The 18,222-nt window shown below is 29.7% G+C and overlaps 1 protein-coding gene across 4 annotated transcripts in view; it reads left to right on the top strand.

Moving 5' to 3' along the window:
• The window catches only part of Rtnl1 (reticulon), a 296,105-nt gene that overhangs the window by 180,528 nt on the left and 97,355 nt on the right, over positions 1–18,222 (top strand). The window lies entirely within an intron of this gene.

Below are 18,222 nucleotides of genomic sequence, written 5' to 3'. Positions count from 1 at the left end.
GAGTTGCACAACTAGATGATACAACAGTCCTAAATCCAAAATTTCAATATCCTACGGCTAATCGTTTTTGAGTTATGCAAGATGTATGCGTAAAGACATCAGCCCGAAACTAGAAAACCGACATTTTTCGTGATCACAATACTTAGTACAAGAAAGTAAAAATGTATCGAAACATCCCACTCTTGCAAGTGAAAAATGGCCTTAGCCGTTTATTATTTGAATGTTATTGTAGTAAAAATATTGATAACAAAATTTTATCTTTATAAAATGTTTGATAAATTTTATCCTAACATTTCCGAAGGAAATATCTTAACGTAAACTGTCAGAAAGTTAATTTTGATGGCCAATAAGTTTTCACGGTAGATTGCAGTACAGTGTAAGCAGTCTATTTAAATAGGTCTAATAAAGTAGTTTTCTGGGATGAACAGCTGTAATATAAATGTTTTGTCGAGGTTGCATTCTTTAAATTTCACCCGAATAAATGACGAAGACTTCTTCTACTCCCTTATTCAGAGACAAGTGAGGATATGGTTAATCCGGGGAGGCTACCACTTAATATTGATAAAAATTAATCCGCAATCATATTAATAATGAGAAAATACCAATTTAAAAATTACGATTAATTATTAACAGTCGATGTATTTTTACTTCCTTATACGAAGTAAGTATTGTATTGTAGTAAATATATTGATAACAATTTCCGTTGAAATCTGAAAACCGAAAAATGTCGTTTTTCAGATTTCAACGGAAATAACCATTTTGACCATCCCTGAATCCATTTTGACTAGTTTCGGCAAGACGTGTCTGTACGTATGTATGAATGTATCTCTTTTAACTCAAAAACGATTAATCATAGAATGTTAAAATTTTGGATTTAGGACGCTTGGTAACAACTAGTTGTGCACCCCCCCCCTTTTTAATTGCAATCAACTAAACCAAAAGTGTACAAAAAAGACCAAATTCAAAATTTTTTTTGGATTTTGGAATTTTTCTTAACTGCAGTAATAAGCCCTCATCGAGAGCTTGTCAACGATTTATCATAAATGGTTCCAGAGTTATAGCCAGATGAAATTTTAATTTATGAAATATTTGGATCTTAGGAAGGAAAGGCACATCGGCTCGAATCAGACTTCATCTCCTTCTTGTTTTGTTTAATTTCAATATATTGATTTATTAATAATTATTAACCTCTGATTGTAAAAAAAAAATTACGATAAATGATAATAAGTTATTAATGAAATAAAATTTTATGTATTTTCCATAATAGGCGTACAAGGAAGTCATGTGGGCCTACATCAGATTTTTTCGTTTATCCTTATGTATGAGATATTTCAATATTAAGAAAATGCTTATGTTGTTATTTTTTGGTAATAAACCTGTTTTCATGTTTTTAAATTCTGATGCTCATTGTTTATTTTTACCATGAAATGAAATGTTATCCTGTTTTTTTTTTTCTTTAATTTTTGCTCTGATGATTTTATTTCATGAGTAATGATGCCCTTCTATTGTCATGAAAGTTATTTTCTATTATAATGGTTATAAAAAAATGTATTGTTATCAAACAGTGGTTACGTAAATTCAACGTCTTTTGTATACACTGGACAACAGAGTATTTGTTGTGTGCGTGTCCGCGAGCATATGGCCTACTTATTATTTTATTATATAATTGGGAATTATTTATTATAGGGAAAAATAAAAAAAGGTTTTTTCTGTGAATGTGTCAGGTTTGATTTTCAGCTTTGTCAGTTGATTTAATTAATATACCAGTTTTGTGTAGGAGCAGTGGCGGCCCGTTGCTAAAATAAGTGACGGTGCTGCTACAGAAAATTTTTTTCTGGACCTTTTCAAGGCCCACTTTAACCATAGTTAAAATTTTCTATAAAATAAAAGAATCTAAAAAAAATTAATCAAATAAAATAGCTGGAAGCAGAATAACAATCAAATTCTATACTTTATCACATTCAAGAATATTGTACATGGTTTTTAAGCACCACACACGCGGAGTAAAAAAAAAATTGCCTTCCACCAGCACGCCAGGGTCGGCACTGCGGGAGCGACAGTGCTCTCTCTCTCTCCCTCGCAGCCTCGCGTGCAGCTTCCTATATGCGCATGCGTTCTACAGCCAAACACCACGCCGTTGGAACTGTGAAAAAAGGACTCATTGTATTAAATTTGATCGATAATATCAAGTGGAAATAGGGGGTTCTGCAGTTCCACAAACCTATACGCGAGCCGCCACTGTGTAGGAGTGCTGCAGGTGGTTAGACTTCTCGCTGGTTTTCTTCGCGCCCTTGCGGTGTGTAGGTCGGCAGAGGGAGTTTAATCGAGGTAATTTGATCGTGGTAGGATCCCAGGTGGCTAGAGTTCCGGCCTGGGCATTGGATTGGTTGGAGGTTGATAGGTAGGAGGTTGTAGGTAGGCATTGGTTTCGTGCCACGATTATATTGGTATTGTATGTGATACTATTTGAAGCTCCCGCTGGTGGGGGGTGGCCGCGCTGCCGGGGTATGGTAGCCCGTGCGACCGGTGGCGTGGCTTCCTCCGCCGGTAGTGTTCCTGATTGGGACTTTGTAATGCCGCGCGAGACTCCATGATGTGACCGGGTGGCGGTGCGGGGTTTTTCCCCGGTTCCTGCGCGGACCGGAGTGAGGTTGCGTTCTCCTTGATAGGTGACCTAAATTGGTCGACTTATTTGGGTGTAACTCTGAATTTTTATGTTGCGTAAAACAATATTTTGTTTGGTATGAGTGTAGCACTGATTTAACATTCAACTCGTTCGTTTTCTGAGGCATTCACAGTCACGAACGGTGCTGTCAAATCTGACTAGGCGCGGGGTTCGCGCTTCCGCGGTTTCGATTACGTAGTTTGAGGGAATCATGATAGGTTGGATGTGAAGATGTCCGTTTGAGACCTACTTGAAGGCGAAATTTGATTTATATTTTACTGATTCAAATGTCTGCCGAGGCATTTACATCAGTGGCATCCCGACCGAGGCCAGGCTGATGTGAGATGTAATCAGTTAGAGGGTCTAAAGACGACCTCTGGTAAAGCCCCTCAGGGCTTGGAACGGAGGGGGTGGTGTGGCGACCGGTAACGTCACAAGGGGGGGTGTCTTCCCCCTACGAGATTGGGATGCCCATGTATGTCGGTGTATGGGAGCCCTGAAAACTTGCCAGGACATATGCTTGTTCCACCGCAGTACCGGACCGGACCTCCAGGGTTGGCCCTGAAGTAGTGGTGTACCCCGGCGGCTAGCCTTGTTACAGAAGGGATTGAAAATCATGCAGATTGAACAATCACCAAAAGTGAAAGAGGATTCACGTAAACACCCTCGTCTAGAACAAGCCGTTTTACCAGAGGCGAAACGAAGAAAGAGCTATGAGACAGGAAGAATGGAAAAGGAGTTTGAGTTTACAGAGAGCTCTATACAAAAATATTTTTGCTAAACCAAAATATCTGGTAATTAGTAGAGACGATGGTAATTTTTCGAGGATAAGTCCTTTCCTTATCGCTCGAGAGATTAATTGTGCTGGAGGCTCAGTGATGGAAATCCGGAAAACTTACAACGGACTTAATGTGGAGACGACTAATGGCAACCAGTCGCAGAAGATCCTTGAGCTGAGGAAGATAGGTGAGTGCTGTACGAGTTGATAAACACAACACACTCAATACCTCAAAGGGTATTGTGGTTTGTCGATATCTACTCAATTGGAGCAGGAAATTGAAGAAGAGTTGGCATCTCAAGGAGTGATAGAATGCCGAAGGCTGAACATGAGAAGCAGCGGCGAAGTTCATCCGTTTTCCTCTCATGTCCTTAACTTTTAACAAACCAACTCTGCCGGAGAAAGTGCGTGCAGGAATACACCGTTTGGATGAGTGGGCTTTTGTGCCGCAACCAATAACATGTTTCAGGTGTCAACATTTTACCACACCACTGCTCGATGCGAAAGACCACAAATAGGCATGTACGGTGAAGAAATTCATGAAGCGGAACCATACAAGAATCCTCCTAGTATAAACTGCAAAGGACAGTATTTATGCAGATCAAGATACTAGTCCTATTTACAAAGACGAGGTAGCTGTACAGGAAGTTAAAACCCTGCAGAAGGTCAGCTGCTTCAATACAAAGAATATAAGTAATTTTAATAAAAATTAATATTAAAAAATGCTGGTATTTTTTAATAATATTGGTATTGTTAAGACATTCGCTTTTGTGTGTTATTTAGTGTCTCATTTTAAGATCAGGGCCCTTTACTTCCTGTAAGTATTATTAGTGTACTAATATATAAGAGTACCGAAATGTTTTTTGTTGTTTTTTTGGTGTTTTTAAATAAAATGTAAGGGCCCTTTACACCCTTACACATGACAAACCATATGGCGATTTAATCCATATTTTGAAGCATATGACGAGGGCTAATGACCGCAGAAGTCAATACCCAAATAACCCCAAAAAATTAAAAAAAAGAAGATAAATATATAATTTAAGCGTTCTATTTTTGTTTAATAAAAAATTTCGTTATACGTAGAAAAATTATGGAAAGTTATACGTAAAAGAATATTATGGAAAATTATAAACAGTATATTGTTAAACTAAATTATAATTATATTTTTCTATTGTTAGTCTCTCTAATAGGGGATAATTATCGATAAATCATTAACACCGGATATCTTTTGTTAAAAAACATTTACCCTTTTTATGGGTAAATATTTATTCATATGTCATTTCTTGTGTTTGTAATATGGGTAATTTTTTTAATGGTGATTTAATCAAGGCCGTCATTCAGTTATATTCAGCTCCTTTGATCGTCACAAAACGAAATCGCGACTGTTTTCACGTCTTATGTTACAATAAACACTACTTTAAAAATAGCATTAGGTTTAAATTTACTTTAAATAGATATTAACAGAATATTTTTTTTTAGATTGACGCTGAACATCTAGACCACTTCACAAATATTTTTTTCTTATAACTAACGCTTAAGTCACATGAATTAAACGATATATATCTGAAATGACGAGTAAGTGTAATTTTTAGAAACACTGATATCTACTTCACAGATATCATAGCGGTATAATAATGAATTAGCGAAAAATAATTTTATCTATTTCTTAAAATCTGTCTGATAAATAAGCCTTTAAAATATTCCTAAAATGCCATTCACCTAGGATAATTAACTCGTTAAATGAAATAGCCTGAACAAAAAAAAAGTGTCATATTTTTATCTATAACAACTGTTACCAAGCAAAACGTTGGTGTTCATTATGTACTAAAAAAATACGTCATATATCTTAGAAATATTCATTTCTCTTAAAGTACAATACTTAAGGCTATGGAATTTGAAATAATTTCATTAAACTTTAATTAAAAAATTAAAAGTCATTTATTTGCATGGAGTATCAAACTTTTTTTTGAATTTCACAGAATAATGCAATTAAAAATCTAAACGAAGAGTTGCAAACAGTGATTAGGGAATAATCAGGATTTGTAGGGTAGGCGTGGTGAAAAACGGGCGTGACTCAACCGCCGAGCGTTTAAAAACCCGATCATTCGAGAAGCAAAAATTAATCGATTTAATAAAAACTTACGGTTTTATTTTTCTCCAAAGATAAAATTTTGATTAGATTTTCTGTAACATCCAATCTTTTTTCCCTGAGGCTATTTACAAGAATATTTCCTAACCGACGACCACTCAATTTGTTAACAAAAAAATCTGATTAAAGAATAATTATTTTTTTTATTCGATAATTTTTGGATGAAAATGGTGGAATAATCTCAATGCGTTTAAAAACCCGATCATTCGAGAAGCAAAAATTAATCGATTTAATAAAAACTTACGGTTTTATTTTTCTCCAAAGATAAAATTTTGATTAGATTTTCTGTAACATCCAATCTTTTTTCCCTGAGGCTATTTACAAGAATATTTCCTAACCGACGACCACTCAATTTGTTAACAAAAAAATCTGATTAAAGAATAATTATTTTTTTTATTCGATAATTTTTGGATGAAAATGGTGGAATAATCTCAATATATTTATAATGTGTAAAAAATGAGTACAGATTGGTAAAAATTAATTTTTGTTAAAACATTGTCCTAATAAAATCTGTATTACACATTACATAATCACCAAAACAAGAAATAAATAATTTTTATGTGTTTTGGTTATCAGGTTTAACAAATCTAGAAATATACTAAATATTTTAGTCCAATGATAAAAATTTTAATTTAAATAATAATTATATTTCAGATTTTTTTACCATAAAATTTCATCTCCTGTATAATTATTTAAACTTTATAGAAAATTCATGTTTATTACACCACTTTTGTAACAGATGTTTCAAAATAGATTTAATTTTAACGAGGCATGAATTAAAAAAAAAGAATGTCATCATTCCCCATTTAAATTTTAGTAGCAAATTCACATATAATTTTGTTTTATATTTATTTGTATTATTATCAATTTTATTTAAAATTGTTACATATACAGTATAAGAATGATACATTCTTCTGTATATTAATTAAGAAATAAACATAAATAATGAGGCTCAGGCTCGCTCATTAATGAAATAAATAAATAAACAAAAAGAAATTCTTGATTAAAATCAACTTACCAGAAGATAAATCTTTACTATTCAGAAAAAAGAAAATTAATTTAAAAAAATAAATTAACCCTGATACAAAATGTACTGAAGAAAAAATTGTTTTTTTAAAATAAAATCTAATTATTCGTCAGTGATAAAAAAAATTTTGCAGTATTTTCATAGTTTTCCTTGAAAACCCTGAAATTTTAAATTTCTTCATTCTAAAATTTTAAATTGTAATAATTATTTTTACTGGTATATACTATGTTGAATCTTAAAAGTTAATAAAGAGAACCACACTTAATCGATAATTTTCTGAAACCAATCCTTTGCAATAAAATAATGTAAAATGGTTTCTTACAGTATGTCAGTCTAGAAAAGGACAAAGATTGGTTTTGTTTATTTAATGAACAATAAAGCACGATGGAATGTTAATGTTGTTAATGACATCAACTAAGACTTATAACTGTTGAAATCCTCTTTTTTAATCATTTTATTTGGCAGTTTAATTAATAAGTTTCAAATAACTTTGATTTTTCAATTTTGATTACAGAATGGTAACAGTGCACTGTATAATTTTATTTTATTTTTAGTTAACATATGGACCTTTTACTACTCTTACAGGGCCGAAATAAACTACCTGATAACTTATTAATGAAAATCAGTTTTTTACAAATTTAACTTAAAAAAAAAAAAATAATAACAATATGTAGCGTATTTATGTAATAGAAAGTTGTGTAATCACAAACAATTCAGTAGCTTTCCTACAAAAGTAAAGGTTACAATTTTATCTTTAATTTGCTTCAGTTCAGAATTAAAAATAAAACAGTACCATAAAAATAATACTAGATGATAATATGAGTACTTTAAACAGTAAAAAATTGTATTCTCTTTAAATTGCGTATAAAAATATTGATTTTTTTTTATCTTAAAAAAATTTTTGTCTACACTAATACAGAATTTACGTTTAGTCTTGAAGATCAGATAAAAGATTATTATGCCAATAATTATATTTATAGTACATTCTTTATGACTAGAAACATTATTTTTAAATTTTTATTTTTTTTTAAATCTTATGTGGACACTACATGACTTCCTTGTATGCCTGTTAAATTACATATACACATTTTTTACTGCACTTCATTAAACTTATTTCATTTGAAAGTGAGAAGTTTCTTCAACTCCTTAAAAAGAGTGGACAGTTACACAACTGCTGAAATATTAATTTTTATTAACATCAAATATTTATACAATTAATTCAACGATCTTACATGAAATATTAGGATAGAGTAAAAGTCCCTTTATTACTCATATTACTAGATCAGAAAATGTTAAAACCAAAGAAAGAATAAAAAGATTAAGGGAAGATGATGAATATAAAGAGACAGAAAATTTGAAAACTAGAGAACGTCGACCTAAGTTAACATCAGAAGAATTGTATCAAAACCAAATTTTGCAGTTGGTTACAAAAAACAAACAATGATGATCAACTCCGATTTTGAGAGAATATTGTTTGACAATATCAGAGGCGTGTAATGAATTAAAACATAATTTTTTGCAATTAATTAAAGATCGAGAATGTATGCCTAAGTGTATATGTTGTTCTTGTGAGGATCTATTTATTTTTTTTTCAGTTACACTGTAAAATTAAACAGAAATTCCAGAATAATTAAATAAAATTAACAGAAATTAAACTAGAAAATCCAAAATTAATACGATTCTAAATTATAATTTTCAATTAATAATAAATAATCAGATGTTTCACCAAATCTATTATATATATATATACACTTATGTAATAATGCCTACTAAATTACAGAAACATTTTTAAAAGTACATAACATTTTATTTCAGTAATAACTTCTTTTTTTTTTTCATATTTTTTTTGTTATTGAATAATTATTTATTGTAAATTTTTTTTACAATCACGGGTTAATTATTAATATATCAATATATTTAAATTAAAAAATAAAAGTTAAAAAAAGAGGAGATGAAGTCTGATTCAACCAATGTACCACCTTCCCTTGTATGATCCAAAAATTTCATTAATTAAATTCCATTTGACTATAACTCTGGAACCAGTGAAAATAAGTACCACTTATGATATGTTGTTGAAAAGCTCTCAATGAGGTCTTATTATTGCAGTTAAGAAAGAGTCCAAAATCCAAATTTTCTGGGATTTTGGGCTTTATTGGACACTTCTGGTTCAGTTGTTTGCATTCAAAAGGGAAGGTGCAAAACTAGATGTTAGAACAGTCCTAAATCCCAAATTTCAACATCCTACGGCTAATCGTTTTTGAGTTATGTGAGATACATATGTACTACATATACATATATACAGAAATCTCGCCAAAACTAGTCAAAATGGATTCAGGGATGGTCAAAATGGATATTTCTGTTGAAATCTGAAAACCAAAATGTTCGTTCAAGGAAGTAAAAAGTATGTAAAAAATATTGTAATGTCTTTTTGAGAATTTGTATGTGGTAATATAAACAGAAAACAAAAATATTTAAAATGGGCGTTGCCTTAAGATATTAAGTTTCACTTGTTTGATTATTTATTCTAGATAATGTTAAAATATTAATTTTTAAATTAAATTAACTTTAAATGTTAATGTATCTTTTTAACCATTTAAATAATAATAAAAAAAAATTTAAAACCTTTATTTATTACAATATTTTCATAATAATGCATTTGGTTCAATAACATTCTTTGTTAATAAATAGTTAGACAGGGTTGCTGTAATTATACAAAACCATAATTATGTATGTTCTCAACTTATAAATTTCTTCTTTTTGTATTCTCTTATCACTGTCTTTTTTTTAAGCTATTCTATGGTGGTTATTTAATAATTTAGCACATATTTTTACATTTAATTACTTTATTTATGTACACCAACAATTAAATTGTCATTTTCCCGCAACATATGTTAATTAAGTTATACTGAGATGCTTTTGACTGTGACTTAAGTGATGAAAATTATACAAAACTATACATTTTTAATTACAGACAAAACCAAATTTATTTTAATATAATGTTTTTTAAAACACAGTATAATTCTTTTAATTGATTTTTCAATGATTTTTAGTAACGAGTGACTGCTGTTTTCCACTCTGTTAATCAGCTGATATTATTACCAGTAGTTGTTTTTGAGTTATGAAAACATTTATTTAAAAAAAATGTATTAGATTTTTATTGTTTTTTCATAATTTGAAACATTATGTTGTATTCATTGAGCAAACAGGCTGCAGTTTAAAAAATACAATGAAACACATTATTTCACAGTGTTAACATGAAATTTTTATTTTTAAAACTACCTCAGAAGGAAATGACAAATTCATCAATATTAACTTTTATGTTGGACACATAAAAAAAAATATTTAAAATGTCAAAGTGTAACTAGTGTATAAAAATAGAATTGTAAAACAAACATCAGATGATGCTAGAAAGAAAAACAGCAGCACCCCAGTCACTGAAGATATAAAAAACCAATGAAGCTATTATACTGTTAGCTTATATTAGAATTAAATTTGGTTTAGAATGCCATCAAAAGAGTTTTTTTAAAAATAATATTTTTTATCAAAGTCGATTTCCATAGCAGAGTGTTGTGTAGTATCTCAGCCTTTCATCTGGAAATCCCAGTCAGGCTGTGGCATTCATATTGTGCTATAGATTTTCATTTTCATATTCCCATACATAAACTTCTGTGGTGAATTAATTCATCAATAAAATAGATTTCTTTTTGGAGTTAATCCTCTTTTAAAAAATTATATTTCTGTTCCAAATTTTTGTGATAAATATGCAAATAATTTATATTTATTGATAGTAGATATTAATACATTATTATACACACAATGTTTGCTTGGAAAAAGTTAATACAAACTTCTAAGAAATTTCTTCCTAATTTATAGAGTGTAATATATTACACCCTTTTTTGATTATTTATATTTTCACTTTCGAAGTTGACATCAAATTAAGGATGAGTTGGTTTAATCTTGATTCTGTTTTTAATATAACTTTAATCTATAACTTTAATTTCCATTACTAGATAAGTCAAGTTTTGGGTAAATTCTGTAAATTAATTAAATGTTTTATTATTAAATATGTAAATTTTTGTACCCATACTTTTTATCTAAAAGTATATTTATTGAAAATTCAAACCAACTTAACCGATTTCATTCCTCGTTAGTTCCAATCTCTTAAATCCAACAATTTTTAAGTTGGACATTATGTAACTTTTTAGATTTAGACACTTATTGAAGGGCTTATGAAAATTATGGCTGCTGAGATTATTTTTCACAAGTAATTTACACAGGGGTAATTAAGATCTAGTTTAATTTACAAAGATATTTAAAACTTGAAATATCATGGTAGAGTTGAAATTTGCAATAATTTAAAAAGATATATCAAACTGATTTTTTATAATGATTTACAATTTTTTTTTTCTTTTTAGAAAAATAAATTGAGAAACATGTCCTACTTTTTAAAATTAAGTTTTCTTTTAAAACAATTATATAATAATAAAAATTTGAATTACCTTCATAAGATCCATGAATGAAGATTCGTAATGAACAAAAAAAAACTTTCTGTGCTTGTGTTCAATGGATATTTCCAGTCAGCTTTTTTATTACTTGTATATATCATTCCTCTGTATCACAAATGAAATTATAGCTTACAGGAAGTACTTGTTCACAATATATACATTTCATTAATCGCATGTAGAGATACCATTATAATTATCATTAAGGTAGTATAACAGATATTATCTTAAATAAGATACCATCATATAACCTCTACATTATTTTATAGGTGAAATATCAGATCAGTTTGTTTTCCAGTTGTTAAAAATGTTTTACTCATCTGGTTTATTTACTCAACTGAAATGTGAAGATCTGGAAAGATTGCAAAGCTCAATTGTAACTTTATTATTGCGTTATTGATTTATTATAAAGTTTTTATCTTAATCATAAATTCTGTAAATAAAAATAAAATACTGATTTTTCATGATATAGTAACAGCTTTGCAGTTTTATGGTTTATTGAATTAAACACCACTTATATGGAATTTTGACAGTGGTGAGTTGGTTAACTGCCACAGTAGATTTTAATTTTTGTGCTAATATATTAAATGCTTTACAGTAGATTTTGGAAAATCCAAAATAAGTGGGACTGATTATTGGTCAAATTACTTAGAAATCAAACTATATGAGTAGCCAACTCACACTGTGTTGGTTGGTAAAAGTTTACATTAGAATAAGAGTGTTTTTTTGAGAAATTGTTTTAAAAAGCAGTTTCTGTACTTTTTTTATTAATCTCAGCAGAAATGTGAATATTTTAATTCTTTAAACCTGATTTAAGTATAAAAATGGGAACTTTTTAAGGAGTAATACATAGAAATTGAAAGGTATACAATAAGGCTGAAAGGTTTAGCTTGTGAGTAAGGAGAATGAAGGTGTACATTGTACAAGAGACCTATATCTGGGTAAATGACCGTGTAATGATGGTATTTGGAGAATTTTCAGACTGTAGCACAAAATTGCCAACCATGACAACTAAACAATTAGTTCTGCCTTTTGTAAAGTTTTTTCATTATTGATTATAAACTACTTTTAGAATTAGATAACATAAAAAGAGCTCAGAGTTATATTTTCAGCAAATTTAATAATATTAATTCTAATGTAATTATTTTAGTAGTTATTTATAATGATTTTAAAAATAAGATATTTTAAGATGTCTATTTTTATGATTATCTGTTAAATTAAACTAGATTAATTGTTGCTCTTAATTTCTAAAAAAATGGCAAGAACAGTTGTGACTAGTTGACATAAATAGATATGCCAAATCAAATAACATTAATAACGTTTATATCAAATAATATAAACATCAAAGATCTCAAATTTACGTTTCAAAGGTAAACAAACTTTTTTAATCTAACCTTTATAGGATATTTTAATGCAATATATAAATCAAGTTAGGTTGTCCGTATGTTTGTATCAATGTTTCCTTAAAATTTAAGAACTGAATTTCTCATTTACATTTTAAGATTACCATTGGGTGAATAATAAGCCTCAAACTCAGGGTTTGTTGAATTTTACTGGGTCATTTTTTGTGTGATAATTTGTTGAGCCGCTGACTAAATGACACTGTAAAAGAGAGATTAGGATTTTCATGAATTCACACGATGGGATTCTCATAAATGAAATTGAGAAAATATACGAAATTTAATTTTGTTATTAAATTTGTCAAAAACAGGTTAACCAGGTAAAACAGGTACTCTAGGTATCACATACTTAATAGAAAAATGTATTGTTTCTCAGTTTTTGTAGATTAAATATTCACATAATTTCTGTTAAAAAATACATCATATTATAAAATCAAACTTAATGATTTATCTATCAAAACTACAAAATTTGACACACCATCTAAATCTAATAGATTAAATAGATCTAAATCATAATTATCTAAATATGATAGCAGCATGGTTCCCACAAGTGAAATTAACAAATATTGTGAATTTTCTTTTTATTTTGTAAATTTTGTTCTAATTCTGTTAGATTTACATGACGTTGAAGGGTGAAACAAATTTATCTTGAATTATCTCTAATATTTTTTTACAAGATATGATATTATACTAAATATTTGATGATTTTCTGTTGAAAAATTACTGTTATTACAATTAAAATAATTATTGTTACTGCTAAAATTAATTACTATTTAATTAATAATTATAAAATATTACTACTATAATTAACAGGATAGTCGAAGTAGAGACAGGATGTTTTAAATAGTTTAAATTGCGAAGACTCTCTGACTCTTCCACTCTGTTCCAATCTACTTTACTGTATGGGTTTCATTGTAGGATTCTGGGTTATCTCTTACGGTATATTATAATCAAAGTTAAAAAACGTAGATAGTATAAACTGTAACAAAATTTTAATATTTGATGAAGTAGTATAGATAATATAATTTAAAATTTTGAGGTAAGTTAACTACGATGTTGAAGTTAGTATATTTAACAAAAACATAGCAAGTGTATAAAACCAACTAATTACTGATGATTAGTTGATACATTTAGTTAATGAATTCAGCATTAATTAGCATTAGTTTATTTCATGGGAAATAGTTAAATTATATCTGAATTTGTCAATACAGTGAAAAGAAAAACAAAAAAAATAATATTTCTAGTTATAAACAAGATTCCATATTAATTTTTTTTTTTTTAAATTGTTATAAATACCATAATAAAAGTATTAACATACTTTTGAACTAAGCAATAAATAGAACTTTGTTGCAAAGTAATATTCACTAGTCTCATTCTTTCTACTAGAATATTTTTACAATAATGGCCTTCATGACATCATTTATTGTTGAAGGTCAGTTAAATTATACCTCTCCTTTTAGTTGTTCATAACTATCCATTGTCCCCTCAGTCCATGTTCAGCGTACAGACATAGTTACACCCAACGTGAGCCCAACTGCTACTACGACTAAGTCAGTCATTAAAACAGTTATATAATGCTATTTTATTATTAGGTGTTACACTGACTGTTAAGTTCATTCAATGAATTGTATTCATGTATTTATTCTATCAGGTTTAATTTTCCATCCAGTGTCCTCAGTTGTTTGTTCCATTTTTTGGGTTACCAAAAATTAGTTTTCAAAAATAAAAAAACAATATATGTATGAAGTGCATAAATATTTGCATAGAAATTTTATTAGCCTGCTGCTTTTTCTTATCAATTGTAGTAAAAACTTGACAGTACATCAGTATGAAATCCCTGCAATCAGTATTTTTAAAGTAAAAAGTATTATAAAATAGTTAAAACAAAAAATTTTTTTTTCAAAATCTTGTGAAAATTTATACAAGGTGCTGAAGTATCTGTAAAAATGTAGTATTTGACACAGCACTAAAATATTTGGTTCAAGTTAGTCATTAAAGTGCGTCTCCTTACAATCTCAAGATTCCATCACCCATTGAGACTAGTAACATCAATACTGAGTTGTTAGTAAAGTAAGATTTAAAAGATAAAATACCTAAAACCATTTATATAATAACCTGTTTTTGTAGATTAACAAAGTTAGATAATTTATTTGATGCAATTTCATTGCTTGTTGTCAGAATTTTCAGTGGTCAGTAATGACAATAGTCAATTCTATTAAACAAATTTAATATAAAGAAATTAAAATTTGGTAAAGCCTATGAGAAATTCAGTTTTGATGTATAATAAAAGTATAAAGGAATAAATTGACAATTTTTTGAAAATTTCTTGCATATATACTAAATATTAATTTCTTTAGATTAAATTTTTTATAGTCCATTTTTTCTTTCATTTTCCTCTGTACATTAAGTATATATATATATATATATATATATATATACATATATATATATATATATATATATATATATATATATATTCTAGAGAACAATAAATAAATACTTACATTTTGATTACTACAAATTACACATAAAAGAAAATCCAGGAAATTCATTTATTAAAAATGACAATAGAATCATAATGGTCTTGCATTACAAAGTATTGTGCTGAATTACACAAAAACACTTCTCTTGTTTGGTTTGATAAGAAGTGGAATTTTTTTTAAAGTAAGTGACTAAATTTTTTTTAGCCCATTCATAAATGTTTACATGTTTACAGAATTAGTGAGGTTTGGTGGGAAGAGGAAGGCGACTTTTGGTCAGGTGATTTTAGAGTAATTAACTCAGCGTCAAATAATGGGCAGGCAGGAATAGGTTTCGTGATGAACAAGAAGATAGGGAGGAGAGTGGAGTATTTCAAGACGCATAGCAATAGAATCATTGTAATAAGGATAAAATCAAAACCTAAACCGAAAACGATTGTTAACATCTATATGCCTACAAGCGCCCATGATGATGATGAGGTAGAGTGTGTATACGAAGAGATTGATGAAGCAATTAAACACGTAAAAGGAGATGAAAATTTAATAATAGTTGGAGATTGGAATGCAATCATTGGAAAAGGCAAGGAAGGAAATATAGTGGGTGAATACGGGCTGGGCAAAAGGAATGAAAGAGGGGGCCGACTTATAGAATTTTGCACGAAGTATAATTTAGTAATTGCCAACACCCAATTTAAAAATCATAATATAAGAATATACACTTGGAAAAAGCCAGGCGATACTGGAAGGTATCAGATAGATTATATCATGGTTAAGCAAAGATTTAGAAATCAACTCGTTGACTGCAAAACTTACCCTGGAGCAGACATTGATAGCGACCATAATTTGGTGATAATGAAATGTAGATTGGGGTTTAAAAACCTGAAGAAAAGGTGTCAGATGTATCGGTGGAATTTAGAGAAGCTGGAGAAAGAGGAGGTAAAGAAGATTTTTGAGGAGGACATCGCAAGAGGTCTGAGTAAAAAAGATAAGGTAGAAAATGTAGAAGAAGAATGGGAGAATGTTAAAAAGGAAATTCTTAAATCAGCAGAAGCAAACTTAGGCGGAATAAAGAGAACCGGTAGAAAACCTTGGGTTTCAGACGATATATTGCAGCTGATGGATGAACGTAGAAAATATAAGAATGCTAGTGATGAAGAAAGTAAAAGGAACTATCGGAAATTAAGGAATGCTATAAACAGGAAGTGCAAACTGGTGAAAGAAGAGTGGATTAAAGAAAAGTGTTCAGAAGTGGAAAGAGAAATGAACATTGGTAAAATAGACGGAGCATACAGGAAAGTTAAGGAAAATTTTGGGGTACATAAATTAAAATCTAATAATGTGTTAAACAAAGATGGTACACCAATATATAATACGAAAGGTAAAGTCGATAGATGGGTGGAATATATTGAAGAGTTATACAGAGGAAATGAATTAGAAAATGGTGTTATAGAGGAAGAAGAGGAAGTTGAGGAGGATGAAATGGGAGAAACAATACTGAGATCTGAATTTAAGAGAGCATTAAAAGATTTAAATGGCAGAAAGGCTCCTGGAATAGACGGAATACCTGTAGAATTACTGCGCAGTGCAGGTGAGGAAGCGATTGATAGATTATACAAACTGGTGTGTAATATTTATGAAAATGGGGAATTTCCATCAGACTTCAAAAAAAGTGTTATAGTTATGATACCAAAGAAAGCAGGGGCAGAAAAATGTGAAGAATACAGAACAATTAGTTTAACTAGTCATGCATCAAAAATCTTAACTAGAATTTTATACAGAAGAATTGAGAGGAGAGTGGAAGAAGTGTTAGGAGAAGACCAATTTGGTTTCAGGAAAAGTATAGGGACAAGGGAAGCAATTTTAGGCCTCAGATTAATAGTAGAAGGAAGATTAAAGAAAAACAAACCAACATTTGGCGTTTATAGACCTAGAAAAGGCTTTCGATAATGTAGACTGGAATAAAATGTTCAGCATTTTAAAAAAAGTAGGGTTCAAATACAGAGATAGAAGAACAATTGCTAACATGTACAGGAACCAAACAGCAACAATAACAATTGAAGAACATAAGAAAGAAGCCCTAATAAGAAAGGGAGTCCGACAAGGATGTTCCCTATCTCCGTTACTTTTTAATCTTTACATGGAACTAGCAGTTAATGATGTTAAAGAACAATTTAGATTCGGAGTAACAGTACAAGGTGAAAAGATAAAGATGTTACGATTTGCTGATGATATAGTAATTCTAGCCGACAGTAAAAAGCATTTAGAAGAAACAATGAACGGCATAGATGAAGTCCTACGCAAGAACTATCGCATGAAAATAAACAAGAACAAAACAAAAGTAATGAAATGTAGTAGAAATAACAAAGATGGACCGCTGAATGTGAAAATAGGAGGAGAAAAGATTATGGAGGTAGAAGAATTTTGTTATTTGGGAAGTAAAATTACTAAAGATGGACGAAGCAGGAGCGATATAAAATGCCGAATAGCACAAGCTAAACGAGCCTTCAGTAAGAAATATAATTTGTTTACATCAAAAATTAATTTAAATGTCAGGAAAAGATTTTTGAAAGTATGTTTGGAGTGTCGCTTTATATGGAAGTGAAACTTGGACAATCGGAGTATCTGAGAAGAAAAGATTAGAAGCTTTTGAAATGTGGTGCTGTAGGAGAATGTTAAAAATCAGATGGGTGGATAAAGTGACAAATGAAGAGGTATTGCGGCAAATAGATGAAGAAAGAAGCATTTGGAAAAATATAGTTAAAAGAAGAGACAGACTTATAGGCCACATACTAAGGCATCCTGGAATAGTCGCTTTAATATTGGAAGGACAGGTAGAAGGGAAAAATTGTGTAGGCAGGCCACGTTTGTAATATGTAAAACAAATTGTTAGGGATGTAGGATGTAGAGGGTATACTGAAATGAAACGACTAGCACTAGATAGGGAATCTTGGAGAGCTGCATCAAGCCAGTCAAATGACTGAAGACAAAAAAAAAAATGTTTACAGAATAACATGTTGGTCTAGTAATACTGTGTTCATGAATATAAATATATTAAATCCAAACATATGGTTCTGTTATAAAATTATACAAAATGTTAATTATCATTGAGAAATTTGGTTGTGAAATTGTTTTATTAATAATGGTTATAATTGGACATACAGTTATGGCAGACATTATAAAATCGTGAACTAAGTTTTATTCACAATCAAATATATGGTTTC

Source organism: Lycorma delicatula, chromosome 6 (genome assembly GCF_047948215.1).
Source record: "Lycorma delicatula isolate Av1 chromosome 6, ASM4794821v1, whole genome shotgun sequence".
Taxonomy (NCBI): domain Eukaryota; kingdom Metazoa; phylum Arthropoda; class Insecta; order Hemiptera; family Fulgoridae; genus Lycorma; species Lycorma delicatula.
The sequence above is the reverse complement of the archived record's forward strand: the minus strand, read 5'-3'. Positions and strand labels throughout refer to the sequence as shown.